The sequence below is a fragment of the Rhinolophus hipposideros genome (assembly GCF_964194185.1).
Source record: "Rhinolophus hipposideros genome assembly, chromosome: 9".
Classification (NCBI taxonomy): Eukaryota; Metazoa; Chordata; class Mammalia; order Chiroptera; family Rhinolophidae; genus Rhinolophus; species Rhinolophus hipposideros.
In genome coordinates, this window is record NC_138055.1 from 91,796,295 (window position 1) to 91,814,841 (window position 18,547).

At 42.0% G+C, this 18,547-nt stretch overlaps 1 protein-coding gene across 14 annotated transcripts in view; it reads left to right on the forward strand.

Moving 5' to 3' along the window:
* The window catches only part of BCL2L13 (BCL2 like 13), a 104,564-nt gene that overhangs the window by 759 nt on the left and 85,258 nt on the right, over nt 1-18,547 (forward strand). For 5 of the 14 annotated variants that reach the window (XR_013993994.1, XR_013993995.1, XM_081059413.1 and 2 more), the window contains exon 1: nt 8,430-8,581. The exons of 1 other annotated variant lie outside the window; for it this stretch is intronic. The gene's annotated coding sequence lies outside the window, so the exon portion shown is untranslated. Of the gene's footprint in view, nt 1-8,426; nt 8,711-18,547 lie in introns of those variants that run through there. 8 more of the 14 variants (XM_081059410.1, XR_013993996.1, XM_081059421.1 and 5 more) reach the window with 8 other exon arrangements.

Here is an 18,547-nt window from a genome sequence, read left to right on the forward strand (position 1 = left end):
GGCGCCATTTAAGTGAAAAGCAGTTTCCTCTGTTACTAACATCTTATATTAGTGACGCATTTGTTACAGTTAATTAACCCATATTGATGTATTAACTAATTTCCATATGTGGGGACAGAGTCCCAGAAAGCAGTTTCCAGGCTCTGGGCCTGGCGTGGGGAGGTGCTGGCTCAGGTAGTGAATGAGGGTCGATTGTAATTGGTTGGCCATCAGCTGTAACTTAGCCAATTGGCTACTGATGTAACTGCGGGGCTGTGTTGATTGGTTGGTTGGCAGGCAGAGAAGTGAATGGCAGACTGCGGCTCACGCTACTTCTGCGTGTGTTTCCGCAGGCTGCCAGAGAGAAGATAGTGGTCTGACTCCCCTACCTGTGGCTCCGTGGGTGTTCCTTTTTGGCCTAGCCATGTCCTGCGTTCTTAGGTGGGGCCAGGGACCAGAGGCCCCGCAGGCCGCCCTGCACGACAAATGGCGCAGCGAGCAGGGTCTCTGCACGACACCATAATTTATTTGGATTTCCTTAGTTTTAACCTACTGTCGTTTTTTCTGTTCCAGGATCCTATGAAGGACACATTTCATTTAATTGTCATGTCTCCTAAATTTCTTTATTGACTGTGACAATTTCTTAACCTTTCCTTGTATTCAATGACCTTGACAGCTTTGAGGGATACTAGTTAGGTATATTGTAAGATGCACCTCTATTGGAATTTTTCTCATGATTGGTTGATAGCTAATGGGTTGGGGTAGGAAGATCACAGATGTAAAGTGCCATTTTCATCACATACAAGGGTTCATGCTGTCGACGTCATTTTTGACTATTGATGTTGACCTTGACAACGTGGCTGAAGGAGTGTTTGTCAGGTTTCTCCACTATAGTTACTCCCCACCACTCCTTTCCTGACTGCATCTTTGGAAGGAAGTACTATATGAAGCTCACACTTAAGGAGTGAGGAATTTATGCCCCACCTCCTTTAAAATGGAGTATCTACATAATTTATTTGGAATTCTTTTGAAGGGATCTTTGCATTTGAAACATCATTTCCAGGACCGACTTAGAGGGAATTATTTGGAAAATTAGGGCAGAAATCCTTCCAGACTTTGCTTCAAGCCCCAGTGCTTTTTCCCAATTATAAAGGCAAAGACTTTTGAAAACTTTATTTTTCAAGGGTTACATGAAATCCATTGGTTGTAGATTACGGGAGTGGTAAAAAGCAAAGTGGAAAATTCTGGGATTGAATAAAAGTACAATGGAGAGACACTTCTTTTACATTTGTGGGTACAGGATAGTTAATAGTATTCTACAGCACAAAGAAATAGTATTTGGGGAACAAGATAACAATGAAGGATTTTGTAGTTTCCTGCTCTGGTGTGGTAGGTTGTGCCCCCTGAGGGGTCTGGAAAAAGGGATTACTCTGACATTCCAAGGGTTTGTTACCTTCGATGCAAAAAGACAACAGGCAGGCTCACTTCAGGTAAAGATTGACCTTTGTCAAGGTAGCTACAGACCAAGGATGTGACTTCCCGCCATGGCCCACCTTAGTTAGGAAGTTTTTTGTTCACACCATCCTATGTGGTTATTTTCAGTCTCTTGAGCTTGTCAGGTTTAACCTGTGGCCCGTTTTCTGTCCATATTTGGATATTGTGCCTTATGTTTTTGCCTCTGTGTCTCCTGCTTTGAGTGAGAAGAGCAAGGCAATTACTCTTGAGATGAAACTCAAGATGATGGCCCAGCTGTAGACCAATGTCAGTGTTTTGAGCATGTCTATGCCAGGCTTGGCTAGGCGATGGTGTTCGGTAGTTTGGATGCTTTAAATGCATTTTTTACTTTGATATTTTCAACTGACAATGAGGATTTTCAACTTACTTATCAGGATGCAACTCCATTGTAAGTTGAGGAGCATCTGCGTGTGTGTGTGTGTGTGTGTGTGCGTGTGTGCGTGCGTGTAATTCATGACTAAATAGGTCAGTGTGTTTCATAAGAACAAGGGTATACATTGATCAAATTCAGGAAATTTAACACTTGCATATTCAAATTTTGCCATATGTCCCACCAATATCTCTGGTAGCAATTTTTCTTTTCTGATCCAGGATCCAATCAAAGATCACCTATTGTATTAATTATCATGTCTTTTGAAATATGGAATAGTTAACTCCTCAGATTTTGTTTTTCCTGATAGTGACATTTTTGAAGAGTCCCAGAAATTTTAAGAGGCCAGTTGTAGAAAGTCCCTTAATTTGGTTTTGTCTGATAGTTTTCTGATAATTAGATTCTGGTTATGCATTATATAAGAAGCACTACATGTGTGATATTGTGTCCCGAGTGTACCACATCAGAAAGCGCATGATGGTTTGTCCTTTTAATGGCCATAGTACACATTTTTTTAAATCTTTTTTTTAAATTGGGGAATATTGGGGAACAGTGTGTTTTTCAAGGACCCATCAGCTCAAGTCAAGTCATTGTTTTCAGTCTAGTTGTAGAGGGCGCAGCTCACTGGCCCATGTGGGAATTGAACCGGCTACCTTGGTTAATGAGCACTGACCTCTAACCAGCTGAGCCAACTGGCCGCCAGTACACATTTTTAAAGCTACCAAATTGTTTTCCAGTTGTATTAGTGTATAATGTTCCTTGTAGTGTATGGTTACACATATTTGAAAAAAAATGTTAATGTTTAATAAGAGGATTCAGCCACCAGATAGTAAACTACGGTAACAGAAATCCACGAAGTTGACCTTATCCTGATCAGTATTATAAGGAACTGAGCTAAACCAGATGATAGTGATGTAGGAATACTTTCTTTGTGCCCGGATCATGTCTCATGAAACTGAGGAATGGAAGCACGGACCAAGGAGAGACGAGGAATTGTAAAAGAGGATAGTTCATTAAAAGTAAAGAGTTGCAGCTCTCAAAACGAGAGCGGGTCCTGACCAGGTTGCCCAACGTGGGGCAAAGACTCTGGTTTTTATACCTTCCCTTGCCTGCTTGGAGAAGAGGGCTGGCACCTTCTAATGGAATTCCTCTATCAGGTTTGTCCTGTTTGCCCACCCTAAAGGGATTAACAATCCATCCTTATCTGTTAGATCCTAAAGGGATTAACAACCCATTCCTATCTATCAGATCTGCTCCTTTGTCCTGCCAAAAGGGATTTATGAGATAATTTATTAACCTCAAGGCACATTCTCATATCTTTGTCCTGGAGTGAAGGAGCCATTCTAGAACCAGGAGTTTCAGGATATGGCTGCCTTTCGTTTATCCCACCAGGGATCTCCCTGTCCACCTAACAACATGCCAACTAACCTGTCTTAATAGGCTTCTGTCATCTTGTAAGCTTTTGCATTAATAACTTCATTTTTCACCATCTCAGAGACAGAATTCCAGGATTATGCCTCTCTCTAGCATCCCTAGGTCAGGAGGAGGTGATATTCACTCATTTGGATTACAGTCCCTCCTCCCATTTATTTTTACAATATTCTGCAAATAACAGGGGTTGGTGAGTGGGCGCAGCAATTTAATGCCACATGTCTAATCATTTATGAAATTAATGTTTGGAACAGATGTAACACTGTCCAGATCACTGCACTTTTGTTTTTTGGAAAACAGTGTGCTGATTTTTATGATTTATTTATTGAAATTTTGAGACATTAAAAATACAGAAGAGTACTGTGGATGAAAACAAAGGGGTTCTTTGGAAGGAACTTCACAGGGTGCTCTGATGATAACTTTCTAAGTGAGCAGGTCATGGTGGGTAGTCACGCCCTAGGCATACAACTTCTTTGGCAAAGGCTCATCTTTGCCTTCAGCAAGGCCTGTCCATTGTTTCTGTGCATCCAACTTAACACTCCTTAGAAAGAAACCATAACCACCCCCAACAGAGCAAATAAACTTGCTAACTATCCTGCAGTCCAGTTCCCACCTGCTTCTCCCACCATCATGTAATCTTACTTTCCCTCCTTATTTTCAAATACATAAAAGAAGCTGCAAAACTTTCATTTTCCAGAGCATTTGATATCTTGCTCTCCACCATGTCAGTTTGGCTCACATAAACTTATAAAAATTCTCTACAGGTTTGGATGTTTCTTACGTCAACAGTACAAAGAATAATTCAAATAGTAATTATGTACCACCGCCTCAAGTTGACAATGAGTATTTGTCCCATTTGCCTAAAGCCTTCATTTTTTTTTTTAAAGATTTTATTAGGGAAGGGGAACAGGACTTTATTGGGGAACAGTGTGTATTTCTAGGGCTTTATTGGGGAACAGTGTGTTTTTTCCAGGACCTATCAGCTCCAAGTCAAATTGTCCTTTCAATATTAGTTGCAGAGGGTGCAGCTCAGCTCCAAGACCAGTTGCCCTTTTCAATCTAGTTGCGGAGGGCGCAGCTCACTGGCCCATGTGGGAATCGAACTGGCAACCCTGTTGTTCAGAGTTCTAAACAACTGATCTATCCAGCCGCCTCAGCCTTCATTTTTAAAATAACAGAAATAGTGATACAGATATAGCTAACATCCCCTTTTGTGCATGTTTCCCCTCCCTCATGTTAATGCTCTTTACAAGTAGTTATGCAGTATTTTGCTGATTCACCAAGGAACAGGCCAGGTCTTGTCTGATCAGAACGTGGTAAGCTTCACAGGGACAGTCTCTGGAGTAGAAAAGATATCGTTAGTATGTACAAAGATTAGTTGGTAGTTTTCCAAATCCAGTTTCTGCCTCTGTTAGCTTAGGTCTTATGGAGAAGCTTTATTAAAACAGTTTTTCAGGTAAAGTCCAAAATCCCACTCCTAGATAAGCCTATTTACTTATGGCTTCACCAAAGCACCCAAAGCACTGACCTATATTCATGTCAGCTTAGTCACAAAGAGATGGTGTACTAGGCTCTTTGTCTCACCTGCTCCCAAGCTGAGGCTTCAGTCTGTGGTTTAATTAGAAAGTGAGTCAGCAGAATAGATACACTAATTCTTGAGTCTGTTTACTGCGGGGGAGGGAGAGAGAGGGAGAGAGAGGGGGAGAGAGGGGGAGAGAGGGGGGGGGAGAGAGAGAGAGAGAGAGAGAGAGACTCACACACGGGAGGTTGATAGGTCAGCCCATAAAGGATCCTGCATGGTCAGGCAAGTTGAGAAAGTTTATTGTAAGAGAGAAAAGTCCATGGGGCTGTGCAAAGAAGGCTACAGCCCTTGAGGGAGGGGGTGAGAAGGGTTACAAAGGGGCGGTGCTCACAGGGTAGCATTGTTTGAACAGAAAATGTTGACTGCTTGCCAGCCAACTGCCTGTAGCTGTTTTGAGGCGTTTTCTGTTATGGCAAGTTTGTCTCTGTCTGCAGGCTTAGGCCAACAGACATTTTGATGTTTTCTTGCAGACATGGCTCTCTGAGACCTAACATTCAGAGACCTAAAAGAGGTGAAAGTAAATCATCTCTCTTTGAAAGTTGAGGAATTAATTTTAAAGAGAAAAAACAAATGGTAGCAGAAAGTAGTGAAATTCTAACTTACGCACATGCACTTTTTGCCACTTTCCAACCAAGATTCCTCACGGCAGAAAGAGTGAAAACCTAGATGGCATCTAGTCACCCCCTAATTTATAATCCTCTAGAGGCTTCTATTTGCTTGTGAACACCTTACACCATAGTCTGTGTGAGCGCTGGATGGCTCGACCTGGCCCTGCCTGCTTGTCTGAGCTCATTACCCCTCTTCCCTTGCTCTCCACCTCAGAGCGTTACTGGCTTCTTTTCAGTTCCTGGAAAACACCAAGCATTTTGCCTGAGAAGTTCTATTCCCCTACTTACCCCTTAGCTTGTTTTTCGTTGTTTAGGTCTCAACTTAAAATATCCCCTTCTTGGAGAGAGCTTTTCATAAACACCCTTTCACCTTATTTTCTATTCCAGACCCTTTTTTATTTACTTCAGGATATACCACAATTAAAATGTTTTTCTCTTTTAATTTCTAGGTTTTTGTCTGGTTTTCCAATGATAGTGTCAGCTTCACTGGGACCATGTCTGACCTACACTCATCATTTTTGCCAGCATCCAGCACACTGCCTAGTACATAGTAAGCGTTCAATAAATGAGGAATGAGAATGAATAAAATTGAGTAGAGTCTAGAGTTTAGAATTTATAATCACATCTGGCTGTAGGCTAGAACTCTGTATCACTCATAAGATCTGTCAAAACAAAACAACGCACACACTGTTGTGATGAAAGTAAAATAATTTCTGTAAAAGATTATATTATTTTACACCATCTGCTGAAAAGACTATCCCCTTTTTCCGTTGAATTGCCTCGACACCTTTGTCAAAAATCAAATGACCATTCTGTAATTTCTATTGCGTTTCATTAACCTACATGCTATCCTTATGGTATACATTTAAAAAGTAAAATAAAAAAGGGAAAAAAGCAAACCCTAAAACTGAAAGCCATCTGAAAGAAGTGAACCTAACCATTTATCAAATTAGTAATATAATTACACAGATTTATTTCATGTGACATTTTGGGGACAAATTTACATACAATGAGCTGCACAGACCTAAAAAGTACAGTTAGATGAGTTCTGATATGTGTGATCACCACCCCAATCAAGATACAGAATGTTCCCATCACGCTAGAAAGTTCCGTTCTTGTCAATCCCACATCCTCTGCACAGGCAATCGTGTGCAGATTTCTATAACCATAAATTAATTTTGCCTATTTCTGAAATTTATATAAACAGAATCACACAGCATGTACATTTTTGTGTCTGGCTTCTTTCCCTCAACACAGTGTTTTTGAGATTACTTTGTATGCCACATATATCAATGATTCATTTTTGCTTTATGTTGTGTAATTTCTATTGTATGAATATACTTCAAAAAGTCAATGTTATTTAAAATAAGACCAGGAGACTAATAAAAATGTAACACCAAATGCAATGCATGATCGCTTTTTTTAACTATAAAAGCCATTAGTTGGAGAATTGCAAAAATTTAAATATGGACTGGTTATTAGGTACTACTAGGGAATTACTGATAGCTTTCTTGGCCCCCTCAGCCTATTCTTGGCAAATCTCTCTTAATGCACCACCATTTTCTGTCACACAGGCTTAAAGCCTCTTATGAGGCCAGCTCTAGCCTTTTCAATTCCCATGCTCTCTCGTATCAGGTCAGGTTTTTTTATTGAGCTATACCTCACATACCATACAATTCACCTATTTAAAGTATAAAATTAAATGGTTTTGTAGAATACTGTAGCACCAGGACTGCCTCCTCAAGGGTCAAGATGCCCTTTTCTGAACAGCCCCCAGACCAAAACAACCTAGTCATTAATCATAAACACCACGTATTGCAAGGTCAGGAAGCTCTGCTGAGAAAAGTCTTATCTTGCAGCAAAAATGTAAGCAAGGACACAGGACCAAAAGTCTTGTAAATATCTTGCCTGCATGGAAAGTTACTGAGAGCCTTAAAATGTTGTGCTATAAAAACCCCTAGCTTTGTGTGTCTGGGGTCCTTGTGAAACCCGCTGCGTCGGGCAGATACTCGGACCCCAGCTAGCTGGAAATAAACCTCGCTGTGTGACTTGCATCATCGTGTGACTTGTGTTCGCTGGAGGAGGGGTTGCCTCCGCACCCTAACAGTTTCAAGTGTATTCACAGAGCTGTGTAACCTTCACCCCCAAAAGAAACCCTGTACCCGCTAGCAGTCACTCCTCGTCAGCCTTTTATCCCTCCTGATCGGACTCCTTGCTACAGCCTTCTAACTCATCGTCCAATGTACCCCACGCACACACTGGCAATTCCGTCTCCCGGAAGCGGTTTGGATACGAGGCCCTCTCACTGGACCCCTTCAGTGATTTCCACGGAGGACGCTTGGCTGCAAGTAAATAAACACCCGTCAACAACTTCTATTCCGGGCCCAGCGCTGGGTGCTGTGCACAGAGCGGATCACGGCTGCAGAGTCCCTTTCTTCCCAGTGTCTCTGCTCACGCAGGGCCCTCCACCTCCCATGACCTCTGCGCTCCCAACGCCCAGAAATCTTTTCTGACAAGTGGTTGCCAACGCTGCAGCTCTCCTCACATTGACAGTTCTCAAACACGGTCGTTGCACACTTAAAGCGCAGTACTTGTTTGCTTATACATCCATAGAACATTCTGTGGACACGGAACACACTTCTCGGAAGCAGCAATGCTTGTCGTGGGCATCGCCAGCTCCTCTCCCCTCGTCAGTACCCGACCTCCCTTCCATCGGCCCCAGTGACCTCCACCAACCCCAGGAATCACAGATTTGGGCGACTCCTGGGAAAAGAGCGGTAGGAGAGCTCGGCTCTTCTGGGTGACATCTGCCCGAAGAGACCCCCAAGCCTGCAAGGCCCGCACTTCTGCTGGGGAAAACGAGCCGCCCCTTCCGGCGCCCCGCACCGCCCCTTCCGGCGCCCCCGCACCGCCCCTTCCGGCGCCCCGCGCCGGCGGTGACGGAAGCACGCCGGCGTGACCTCACCCTCCAACATGGCGGCGGCGGTAGGTTAGGGTCGCCGGTCGAAGCAGGCAGCGCCGCCGGGGAACCGTGTCGGAAACAGCTGCCGCCGCCGCCGCCTCTTTCTTCTCTTCTGGGGCAGGGGCCAGGGCCAGGTGAGGGAAGTGCGGCTCCGGGCAGGCAGAGCTGGTGCTCACTCAGCTCCTCAGGCGCTTTTCACTGGTCAGGAAGGGGTCCAGGGACTGTGCCGACCGCCGGCCCCTCAGTGGCTGCGACGACGCTGAGTGAGTGTCTGTCTGACCGCGAGTGAGTGAGTGAGTGAGTGTGCGTGTGTCCCGGCGCTTCTTCGCCCGAGGGTGCGAGAAGCTGAAAGGGCCCGTTTCCCCGTCGCGGACGCTCGTGGAGCGGGGCTTCCCGAGTGGGCTGCGGGAGGCGAGGACCTCGGCGCCGGCTCTGCGCCGCGGTTCTTCCGCACGGGTACCCGCTCGGTCGTTAGAAGCAGGCTGGGCAGCGTGCGCCTCTTCCTGGTGGAGGAAAAGGTTTTCTTGCGATTCGTTTCGAGTTGTAGATTAGCTCTGCCCATCCTGCCTGTAGTCGTTTCCGCTTACAGCGTTGGAAAGTGGGTATGCTTCCTTCGCTGCCGTCTGGCGCCGTCATAATTTTTTCAGAAAAACCCTTCATGCCCTCGGGCGCAGTACAGTTCACACTGTTGTGTCTTACTTTGATTTCTGTCCTCTCACCGTCCCAAGGAGGCCCCAGGTTTCCTTTCTTTCATAAGTGACTTGGAAGGAAAACTAGAGTCTTGCGCTGAGGCTTTCACGGGGATTGGACCTGGGTCGGGGGCACCGGCCGCGCTTCCGGGCTCCTGACCGCCGGCTTGCCGCGGCTCTTACCAGCCCCGCACCAGGGGGTTTCCGGACAGCCATCTCGTCGGCCCTACTCACAAGTACACCGACAGCCCCTCCTTCACCCCCACTTTGACGACATAAAGCCACCGACAGAAACTCCGCGAAAGGTTTAGTAAGAATGCCCCCGGGGATTTGGTGTCAACCAGGATGTTGATCTCTGCTCCGACTTGTTGTGTGACCTTGGATGGTTTGCCGCACCCTTCTGATACCTTCCTGTTTTCCTCCCAGAAAAGTTAGCGTTTGTGTAAGCAGTGAATTATGCATACCCCATGCACGTAGTTGGATAAATACACACTGCACGTTTGCGCCTGCAAATTGAAAATACTTACCCCGTTATGAAATGTTCTTCATTTGATGATAGGCCATTAACGATTTTGAAAATCCTTTTACTCTCGGGAAATACCATCTAAGTATTTTTTTTTTAATTACTCATTTTCTTATGGAGAACTCTACCTCAGTAGTTGAATTCAGTTGGAGGATATGTAAAGTTGAGTTCATCCAGTTTTGTAAAGAAAAAATGTGATCACTAGCACCCTGGTCAGTCAATATTTACTAAATATCTTTTTTTTTTTTTTTTAATAAAGATTTTATTGGAGAAGGAGAGCAGGACTTCATTGGGGAACAGTGTGTATTTCCAGGACTTTTACTGAGGAAGTGTGTTTTTCCCAGGACCCATCAGCTCCAAGTCAAGTTGATGTCCTTTCAGTCTTAGTTGTGGAGGGCGCAGCTCAGCTCCTAGTTGCCCTTGTTCAATCTTAGTTGCAGGGGGCGCAGTCCACCGACACTTGCGGGGGTCGAACCGGCAACCTTGTGGTTGAGAGCACACACTCCAACAAACTGAGCCATCCGGCTGCCCTAAATATCTTAAATGTGGGCCGGCCCGGTGGCTCAGGCGGTTAGAGCTCCCTGCTCCTAACTTCGAAGGCTGCGGGTTCGATTCCCACATGGGCCAGTGGGCTCTCAACAACAAAAAAGTAAATAAAATAAATATCTTAAATGTGAAGTTTTTAGGACAAGTGATTTGCAACTATAATAATCATTGTTTAAAAAGATATTTCTTGGGGCCGGCCCAGTGGCTCAGGTGGTTGGAGCTCCATGCTCCTAACTCCGAAGGCTGCTGGTTCCATTCCCACATGGGCCAGTGGGCTCTCAACCACAAGGTTGCTGGTTCCATTGCTCGAGTCCCGCAAGGGATGGCGGCTGTGCCCCCTGCAACTAGCAATGGCAACTGGATCTGGAGCTGAGCTGCACCCTCCACAACTAAGACTGAAAGGACAACAACTTGACTTGGGAAAATGTCCTGGAAGTACACATTGTTCCCCAATAAAGAACTGTTCCCCTTCCCCAATAAAATCTTAAAAAAAAAAAAGATATTTCTTATGAAATATTTTCAACGTACGAAACAGAATTTTTAAGCAATTAGTTCTGCCATCCTGCTTTTTATGACTGTTTTTCAAACATGATTTTGCTTCACATCTTATTTCAAATTCATGGTCACCAAGAATTCTTAACTAATACATATTACAGAGTTGAAGGAAGCCGGACTCTTTTTAGCTTTATTGAGATATAATTTGCACATACTGGTACAACTCACCAATTGCACAATTTAATGGTTTTTAGTACATTCACTGAGTGTATAACTATCACCACAATTTTCATCACCCTAAAAAGAAATCTGGTATTCACTAGGAGTCATTATTTCCACTCTCCCCCACCTTCCCTACCTGGGCAACTACCATTTTGCTTTCTGTCTGTAGATTTGCCGATTCTGGATATTTCATATAAATGGAATTATGTAATATTTGGACTTTGTGACTGGCTTCTTTTACTTAGCATAATGTTTTCAGGGTTCAGCCATGTTACGGCATATGTCAGAACCTCATTCCTTTTTATGGCCTGATATTTCGTTGTATGAATATATCACATACTTTTATTCATCAGTTGATGGGCAGATATTTCCACTATTTGGCTGTTTCATATGTAATGCTGCTATGACTATTCCTGTGCAGGTTTTTATATAGACATGTGTTTTTATTTCTCTCTGGCGTATATACCTAGGAGTGTAATAGTAACTGAATTTTATGTCTCCCTTTTACACAAGCTATCTACACATATGGGAATCCTAACTTACTGTGAAAGTCAGACTGTGTTTGTATGTCTGTGCGGAGAGAGTGAGAGTAAGGCTTTCCTCCATAAGTATATTGTTATCTGGCAGTGCCAACTGCTGAGTGAAAACATTTTTGGGCAGCTCTTAACACAAGATTGAACTAGAGTGTTTCAATTAGACATGTTGCAGTTGGAAAGGGATAGCCTACATTAGAATACTTAGGTTTTGCTGAGTTTTAAAAATGACACGTTGCCCAGTTGCATTTCTCAGCTGGATGGGGTGAAGTTTTGCAATTTTACAGTTTTTATTAGGATTATTTAATTTTACCTATTTTCTTTTTGGAAAAAAGTCTTAGAATTCTGTAGGAGCTAATAAAGCATGGATTAAGAAAATAGAGTTATTGGATTCATGTTAATTTCTGGAACTTTTAAAAAAATTCTCTACTCAAACCACCAGTGAGTCTTGGGACTAGAGATCTGGTAACCAAAAAATTTTGTAAGGGGTGGCCGGTTCGCATAGTTGGTTAGAGCGTGGTGCTGATAACACCAAGGTTGCCGGATTGATTTCCTCATGTGCCACCATGAGAGCTGCGCCCTCCAAACTTTGTTAATGTTTAAAATTACAAATTTTGATTTATGACTGAGTTATCTATGGATTTTTCTTTTTATAAATTGGGATTATAGATCTGTTCAACCCCATATTAATAGAGTATTTAACACTCATTATAATTTTATTTTAGTGGAAAGAAATGGTCTAAAAACAAAGAACTTTCTGAAATGATTCAATTAAAACATGTTAAATTGTAATGTGTTTCCGTTAAGGTTCTATGGGGTTAAGGAATACAACATAGATATGATAGTCTAAATTAGTATGTCTGAGACGGATGCTGTAAATTTCTATTTTTAACAAGTATCCAAGGTGATTATGATCTGACAAATTGGGAAACATTACAAAAAATATGTTGCAGCAGATTTGCTTTTCATAAGAATTTAAAGTAGAATTTAGTAGTTACTGCATAGCGTTCTGGTTAGAGTTCATAAAAATGTGCTGAATTCCTCCAGTACTTAGCCATGCGAGCATCCTGGGATTTACACTAGTACTCATCATAGAAATCTGGTTAAAAAAAGCAAACTATTTATTGTAAGACTGGATATTACATTTGTTACTGAAGGATCATGGATGTTTTATTTGAGACTGGTTTTGGAGATGCTACCAAATAAGTGTATTAAGTTACAGGATTAGGTTTCCCTCAACTTCCTCAGGCTGTCCATCTGGCTGACAACTACTTGTAACTTAATAGAGGAACAAACCAAAGGAGAAAGGCAGAGAAAGAAACATCTGGATAACAAATATGTTTAATAGCTTGTTAGAATTGTACAAAAGATAGGAGTTTTAATATTTAAGTTCATTTTTTTTTTTTTTTTTTTAAGATTTCATTGGGGAAGGCGAACAGGTCTTTATTGGGGAACAGTGTGTACTTCCAGGATTTTTTCCAAGTCAAGTTGTTGCTCTTTCAATCTTAGTTGTGGAGGGCGCAGCTCAGATCCAGGTTCAGTTGCCGTTGCTAGTTGCAGGGGGCACAGCCCACCATCCCTTGCAGGAGTCGAACCAGCAACCTTGTGGTTGAGAAGATGCGCTCCAATCAACTGAGCCATCTGGGAGCTCAGCGGCAGCTCAGCTCAAGGTGCCAGCCGTGTTCAATCTTAGGTGCAGGGGGCGCTGCCCATCATCCCTTGCGGGAGTAGAACTGGCAACCTTGTGGTTGAGAGCCCACTGGTCCATGTGGGATTCGAACTGGCAGCGTTTCGAGTTAGGAGCATGGAGCTCAAACTACCTGAGCCACTGGTCTGGCCCCTAAGATCATTCTTATATTCTTGATACCAAGAACACTTATACCTAATTTGAATTATACCTAATTTGAATTCTAAAAAGTTCTGCTGGATAAAAGTAATTACATCTTTTTGATCATTTAAAAAGAAGCTGGAGATATCTTAGGAAGTGTACTCTGTGTTGCTGAGTTGGTAGTGAGGTGAATCAGAGCGTTGTCCCCTGCTTCCAGGAAAGCTCTGGGTAGTGGTCTCAGGCCATATTTACCTTTCATCCAATTTGTCTGTTTCCTTTTTTTTCTCCCATGCCCCACTCTCAAAATTGACTAATTTGCTTCTTTCAGTATGCTGGGTGTCTGATATTTGGAAAACCAACTTGTTTTTCTGCCATTTCTTCCTGCTATTATTAGTAGTGTTTTCACCTCTGTGTTTTCACCTCTGCATGCACATTGCCTGCATGCAGTAAGATTTCTACGTAAGATTATGTATTGAATAAATGCAATTAAGGACTAAGAGCTCAGAAGTGAAGAGGACGTACAGAACCAATGGCTCCATTATTAACTATTAACAGCTGTATGATTTGGGGCAAATAAATTGTCTATTCTTGTTTCTTTGTCAATAAAATTGAGACTATAATATTTTCCTTCTAGCATAAGAGGATTACTGTGACAACACATGGAAAAGTGCTTCAGAAATAAAGGTCTCATCGAGATGTAATTTATTTATGTATTAGAAATTCAAGAGCCCATTGTGGAGTCTGCTGGTTAGTCACTACAGAATGTTGCGAAGAAAGTAGATGCTCTTTCTTCTCAGTATACCCTTAGAGTACATGATCCCGGAGTAGCGCCTTGGAGTGTACGTTTGGCATATTCTCAGTGCCTCTGTTCTGTAATTTAATACAGATGTACCAAATATAAAACAGTGCTCTTGCGGTCTGTCTGCCCCTACTCCTAAACACAGACCTGAATGAGCCACTTTGAAGCTCTGGAAGCTCAAGCTAACTTTGAACTTGGATGGATATTTTATACTGTAGGTCTGGTATGATTATAAGTAGAATGTCAAATACACATTTAAAGCCTAAAAACCATATACTAAACTTAAATGATTGGAGTTGTATTATCTTCTCCATTAGTGTGAATTGTTGAGAAATTATGGATATAATCACTCACCAAATATATGGATGTATGGATATTTACATACATGCTAGAGCTGAGAACACTATTGCAACTAGGATGGTGAGTGTGGAAGATGGCAAATGATGAAATCTGTGGTTAAGATTGCATTTATGATTAGGCAATTGGGATTTGTAAGATTTGAAGAGCACTAGGCTAAAAATCGAATGTGGAAACTCAGTGACCTATACTCAGTGACCTATACTAAGACATCTGAGTCAGAGAAGGACTAAAAGTGTTTTCAGTGGTACGGATTTTTAGTAAATACAAGAAATTTGAAAATGAATTCTAGAACATCAATTTTTTTTATTTAAAGCATTACTCAATATATGAGTATTTCTTTGTTCCTGTTACCAAAAAGTTCTGAGACTTTATTTTTTTTAAATCCAGACCCTGACTTCTACCCTGTGAGATTTTATTTCAGGTAGTCTGGGATCAAGAATCTGTGTTCTTTTTTTTTTTTTTTTGAAATTTTATTGGGGCATACTGGGGGACAGTGTGTTTCTCCAGGGCCCGTCAGCGCCAAGTTGTTGTCCTTCAGTCTAGTTGTGGAGGGCGCAGCTCAGCTCCAAGTTCAGTTGCGTTTTTCAGTATTTAGTTGCAGGGAGCGCAGCCCACCATCCCATGTAGGAACTGAACTGGTACCTTGTTGAGAGCTCACACTCTAACTGACTGAGCCATCCGGCTGCCCCTCTGGAAGCTCAGCAGCAGCTTGTTGCCTTCAATCTAGTTGTGGAGGGCGAGGCTCACTGGCCCATGTGGGAATCAAACCGGCAACCCTGTTGTTCAGAGCTCTGTAACAGCCATCCGGCTGCCCCAAGACTTTTTAAAGCTTAAAATTTGTTAGTGATTTGCTCTGTTCTCCCCCTCTTTTGGAACTTCATAATTTATTCCTTGCTCTCTATATATTTATGTCCCATTAGCTCCTTCTCCACTGAGTATAAACCTGCTTACGTCTCTAATTGTATACAAAACAAAACAAATGAACTCTGAATCAATTTCTCTCTCTCTCTCTCTCTCTCTCTCTCTCTTTCTCTCTCTCTCTCTCTTTCTCTTTCTTTCTTTCCCCCTCCTTCTCTCCCTTCCTCTCCCTCTCCCTCTCCCCCATTGACTTCTTCCCTTTAAACCATGCTGTTTTTTTGAAAGAATAGACTTAAAACTCGCTGTACTTCTTCACTTCCCAGTCACTCTTGAACTCTGTACCTTTTGCTGTTGGCCCTGCAAGTCAAACAGAACTGCCCTGTCAGGGATCATTACCCTGACACTTTCATTCTTTTTGATGAGCTCTTGTTACATTTGCATGTTTGTTAACTACCTTCTTATTGAAGCGCCTCCCTTGAGTCCATGAACACACTGTTTCCTGATTTTCTTCCTACCTTTCTGACTATTCCTATCCAGACTTAGAGATGTCCTCTGCCAGCTTCTTATCTTTTGGCCACCACTGAAATGTCAGTTTTGTTCTGAATTCTATGTGTATTTCTTTTTCAGATCAAACTAATATTTCTCAACATACTTTTAAAACCATGTCTCCTTTTGATAAATATTTCTCTGGCTCCTATTCTGGTGGTGGTGCTTGGGGTAGGGAAGAGTATTTTTCAAGTATGAAACTATTAAGTATGTGTTTTCAAACTCTATTACTCCCCTACTCCCCAAAATTTTGATTCTCCCCATTTGAAATCACTGCTTTCCATTCATTCTGCTTAGGTAATTTTATTTACTTGCATCTGTGCAGAGTATAATTTTGTATCTCCAGACCTCTTTCTGAGTTTAAGACCTATCTGTCCAACTATTTGTTGTATATCTCCACCTGAATAACCCATTCTAAAATTCAGTATGCCCAAAGTGAACTTGGTATCCTCCTCCAGACCAAATCTTCCTATATTATCTGACTGAGAAATAGGAATAATACCAACTTCCATACAACTACTCTTATTGATTACTTAACAAATCTTTGACTTCTCACCATTTTTCATGTTCTTCACCTTTGCTTTCCTGGTGTCCTGCTGTATAGTTCATGCCTTCATACATGTCTTTGGATTTTTCTAATGTTGCCCTAACTTGAGTCCTTGCCTTCTATCTCCATTCTATCTTCCACACCATCATGATTTTTCTAAACTGTATAATCTGTTAATATGCTTCTCTTGCTTAACACACTTCAATGATTCCAAATGGTGTTAATACAGTAGTTTTTAGCCTATTTTGCATCATGATCTAATTTGTGAATCTAGTGAAAGAAATGACGTGTTTTTCTCTAGGAAGAAACTGCTGATGCACACAGAATTTGCATATAGTTTTAGGGGCTTCATTCATGGACATGGTTAAAATAATTCCTGGCTTACAGGGTAACACCCAAGACTCCTAGCACCCCATAGCATACAAGGAACACCAGACACTGACTTCTGTTTACTCCTCTGAGCCCATCCCCTTCATAGCGTCTGATGTAGCCATATCAAATTCCTTAATTTTTGTGTTGGTGCATGCTGTTGCACAATGCTTCTGTGCCTTTCCCTGATCTCTACATCTAAAATTCATCCCTGCCCCATTGCCCAGATGGTCCAATTAGTGAATAATCGTTCATGTTCCAAGATTGGCTCCAGTTTTACTTTATAAAGCCTTTCCTGATTTCCATTCCTTTTTCCCTTCTCTAGAGAGATTTGCTTATTTCAGCCTTTGGGTTGCCCTCTCCCACTCTGTGGATACTGCCTTGATCATAGTACTTTATTGTTCTTACTTGTTTAGGTATTTCTGTTCTACTTGGTTGAATACTCCTGAGGCAGGTGATTTATCTCAATTTGGTTTGTGTCTTATACCTATAGAGTACCTTGTAGCTTAAGACGTGTGTTGCGTCAACACAAAAACTTGTCAGAAGGCATTGTCTTCTCTTTTAATAGATGTAATTACTTGGTCTGTTTGTGGACTTTGCAGAATTAGAAGATTTCTCTAAATTATAAATTTAATCTAGTAATCTACTAGGAGTAGTGTGTTAAAATTGTTGGGGAACTGCCTTAGAAATGTTAAGAAAAGTGGGTTCCAGTTAGATCTTGGTTTCAAGCAACACAAAGTGTTTCTAGTTTACTTAAGCAGAAAGGAACTTACGGCAAGGGTGTTGGGTGTTTCACAGAATGGATGGGCAAGCTGGAAAATTAGCCTTCGCAAAATAGGCAGGAACCAGGGGAGACTGTGCAGACTCAGTCGGACTCAGGCCACAGGAATACACTAGTAGTTAGGACACTGCAGCTGGATGTGCACCGCCTCTGCTGACCTCAGACCACTGCCATCTTTCCCGTGAATTAACTGTAAATGTCTTTCCAGGCTCCAAATCCGAGATGGGAGCCCTGACTTGGCTGAACCTAGATCACATATCTGTACCCTAGGTGCCCTGGACGAGAAGAGAAAATGTCTACCCCATTTTAGCTTTTGTAGTGGGGGATTTGTTTTCTACTAAGATTGACGCTGTTGGGGTCTGATGGTAGGCAGGCAAAAAAAAAAGGCGAAGGGCTGGTACAGCCCTGCTGCTAACTAATACCTGGTTTATAGACCTCAGAAAACTTATTTTACCTCTATGGCTTTCCCTTTTCTTATTTGTAAATTTGAAATACTGTCATTTCACAATTAAATGGTAACAGTGTAAAAGTATGATAAAATATTCTGGGCTGTTGGAGGAGTAAAGTATCCTGTAAGAACACAGTGGATGTAACTTTTATTTCTGTGATGTAAGCTGTAGCACTTTGGAATATGTCTTAATAATTTTGAAATACCTTTCTGAAGTTTATGGGAACTTTTAAAGTTGAACAGGGTAGTCCACTCTTATTGTTTGATTTATTGGATATTTTGATACAATTTGGTAGCATTGCCTCCCGGAAGATAGAAACTATAGGAACTTTTATAGGGTGAACCAAGATTTCTTTTGATAGCCTAAGTAAAAACTGATATTAATAGCAACGATAAATGCATTAAAGAAAGACAGTATTTAACCATTCAAAGCAGATTTTCATGTTATCTTTCTTTTTATCTCTTTATATAGCCACTTGTTTATTTTGTGCATTTCAAGCTCTGCATGTATTTTTTTCATTGTTTATCGTTCTAGGACATTTCTCTTAGTTTGCTT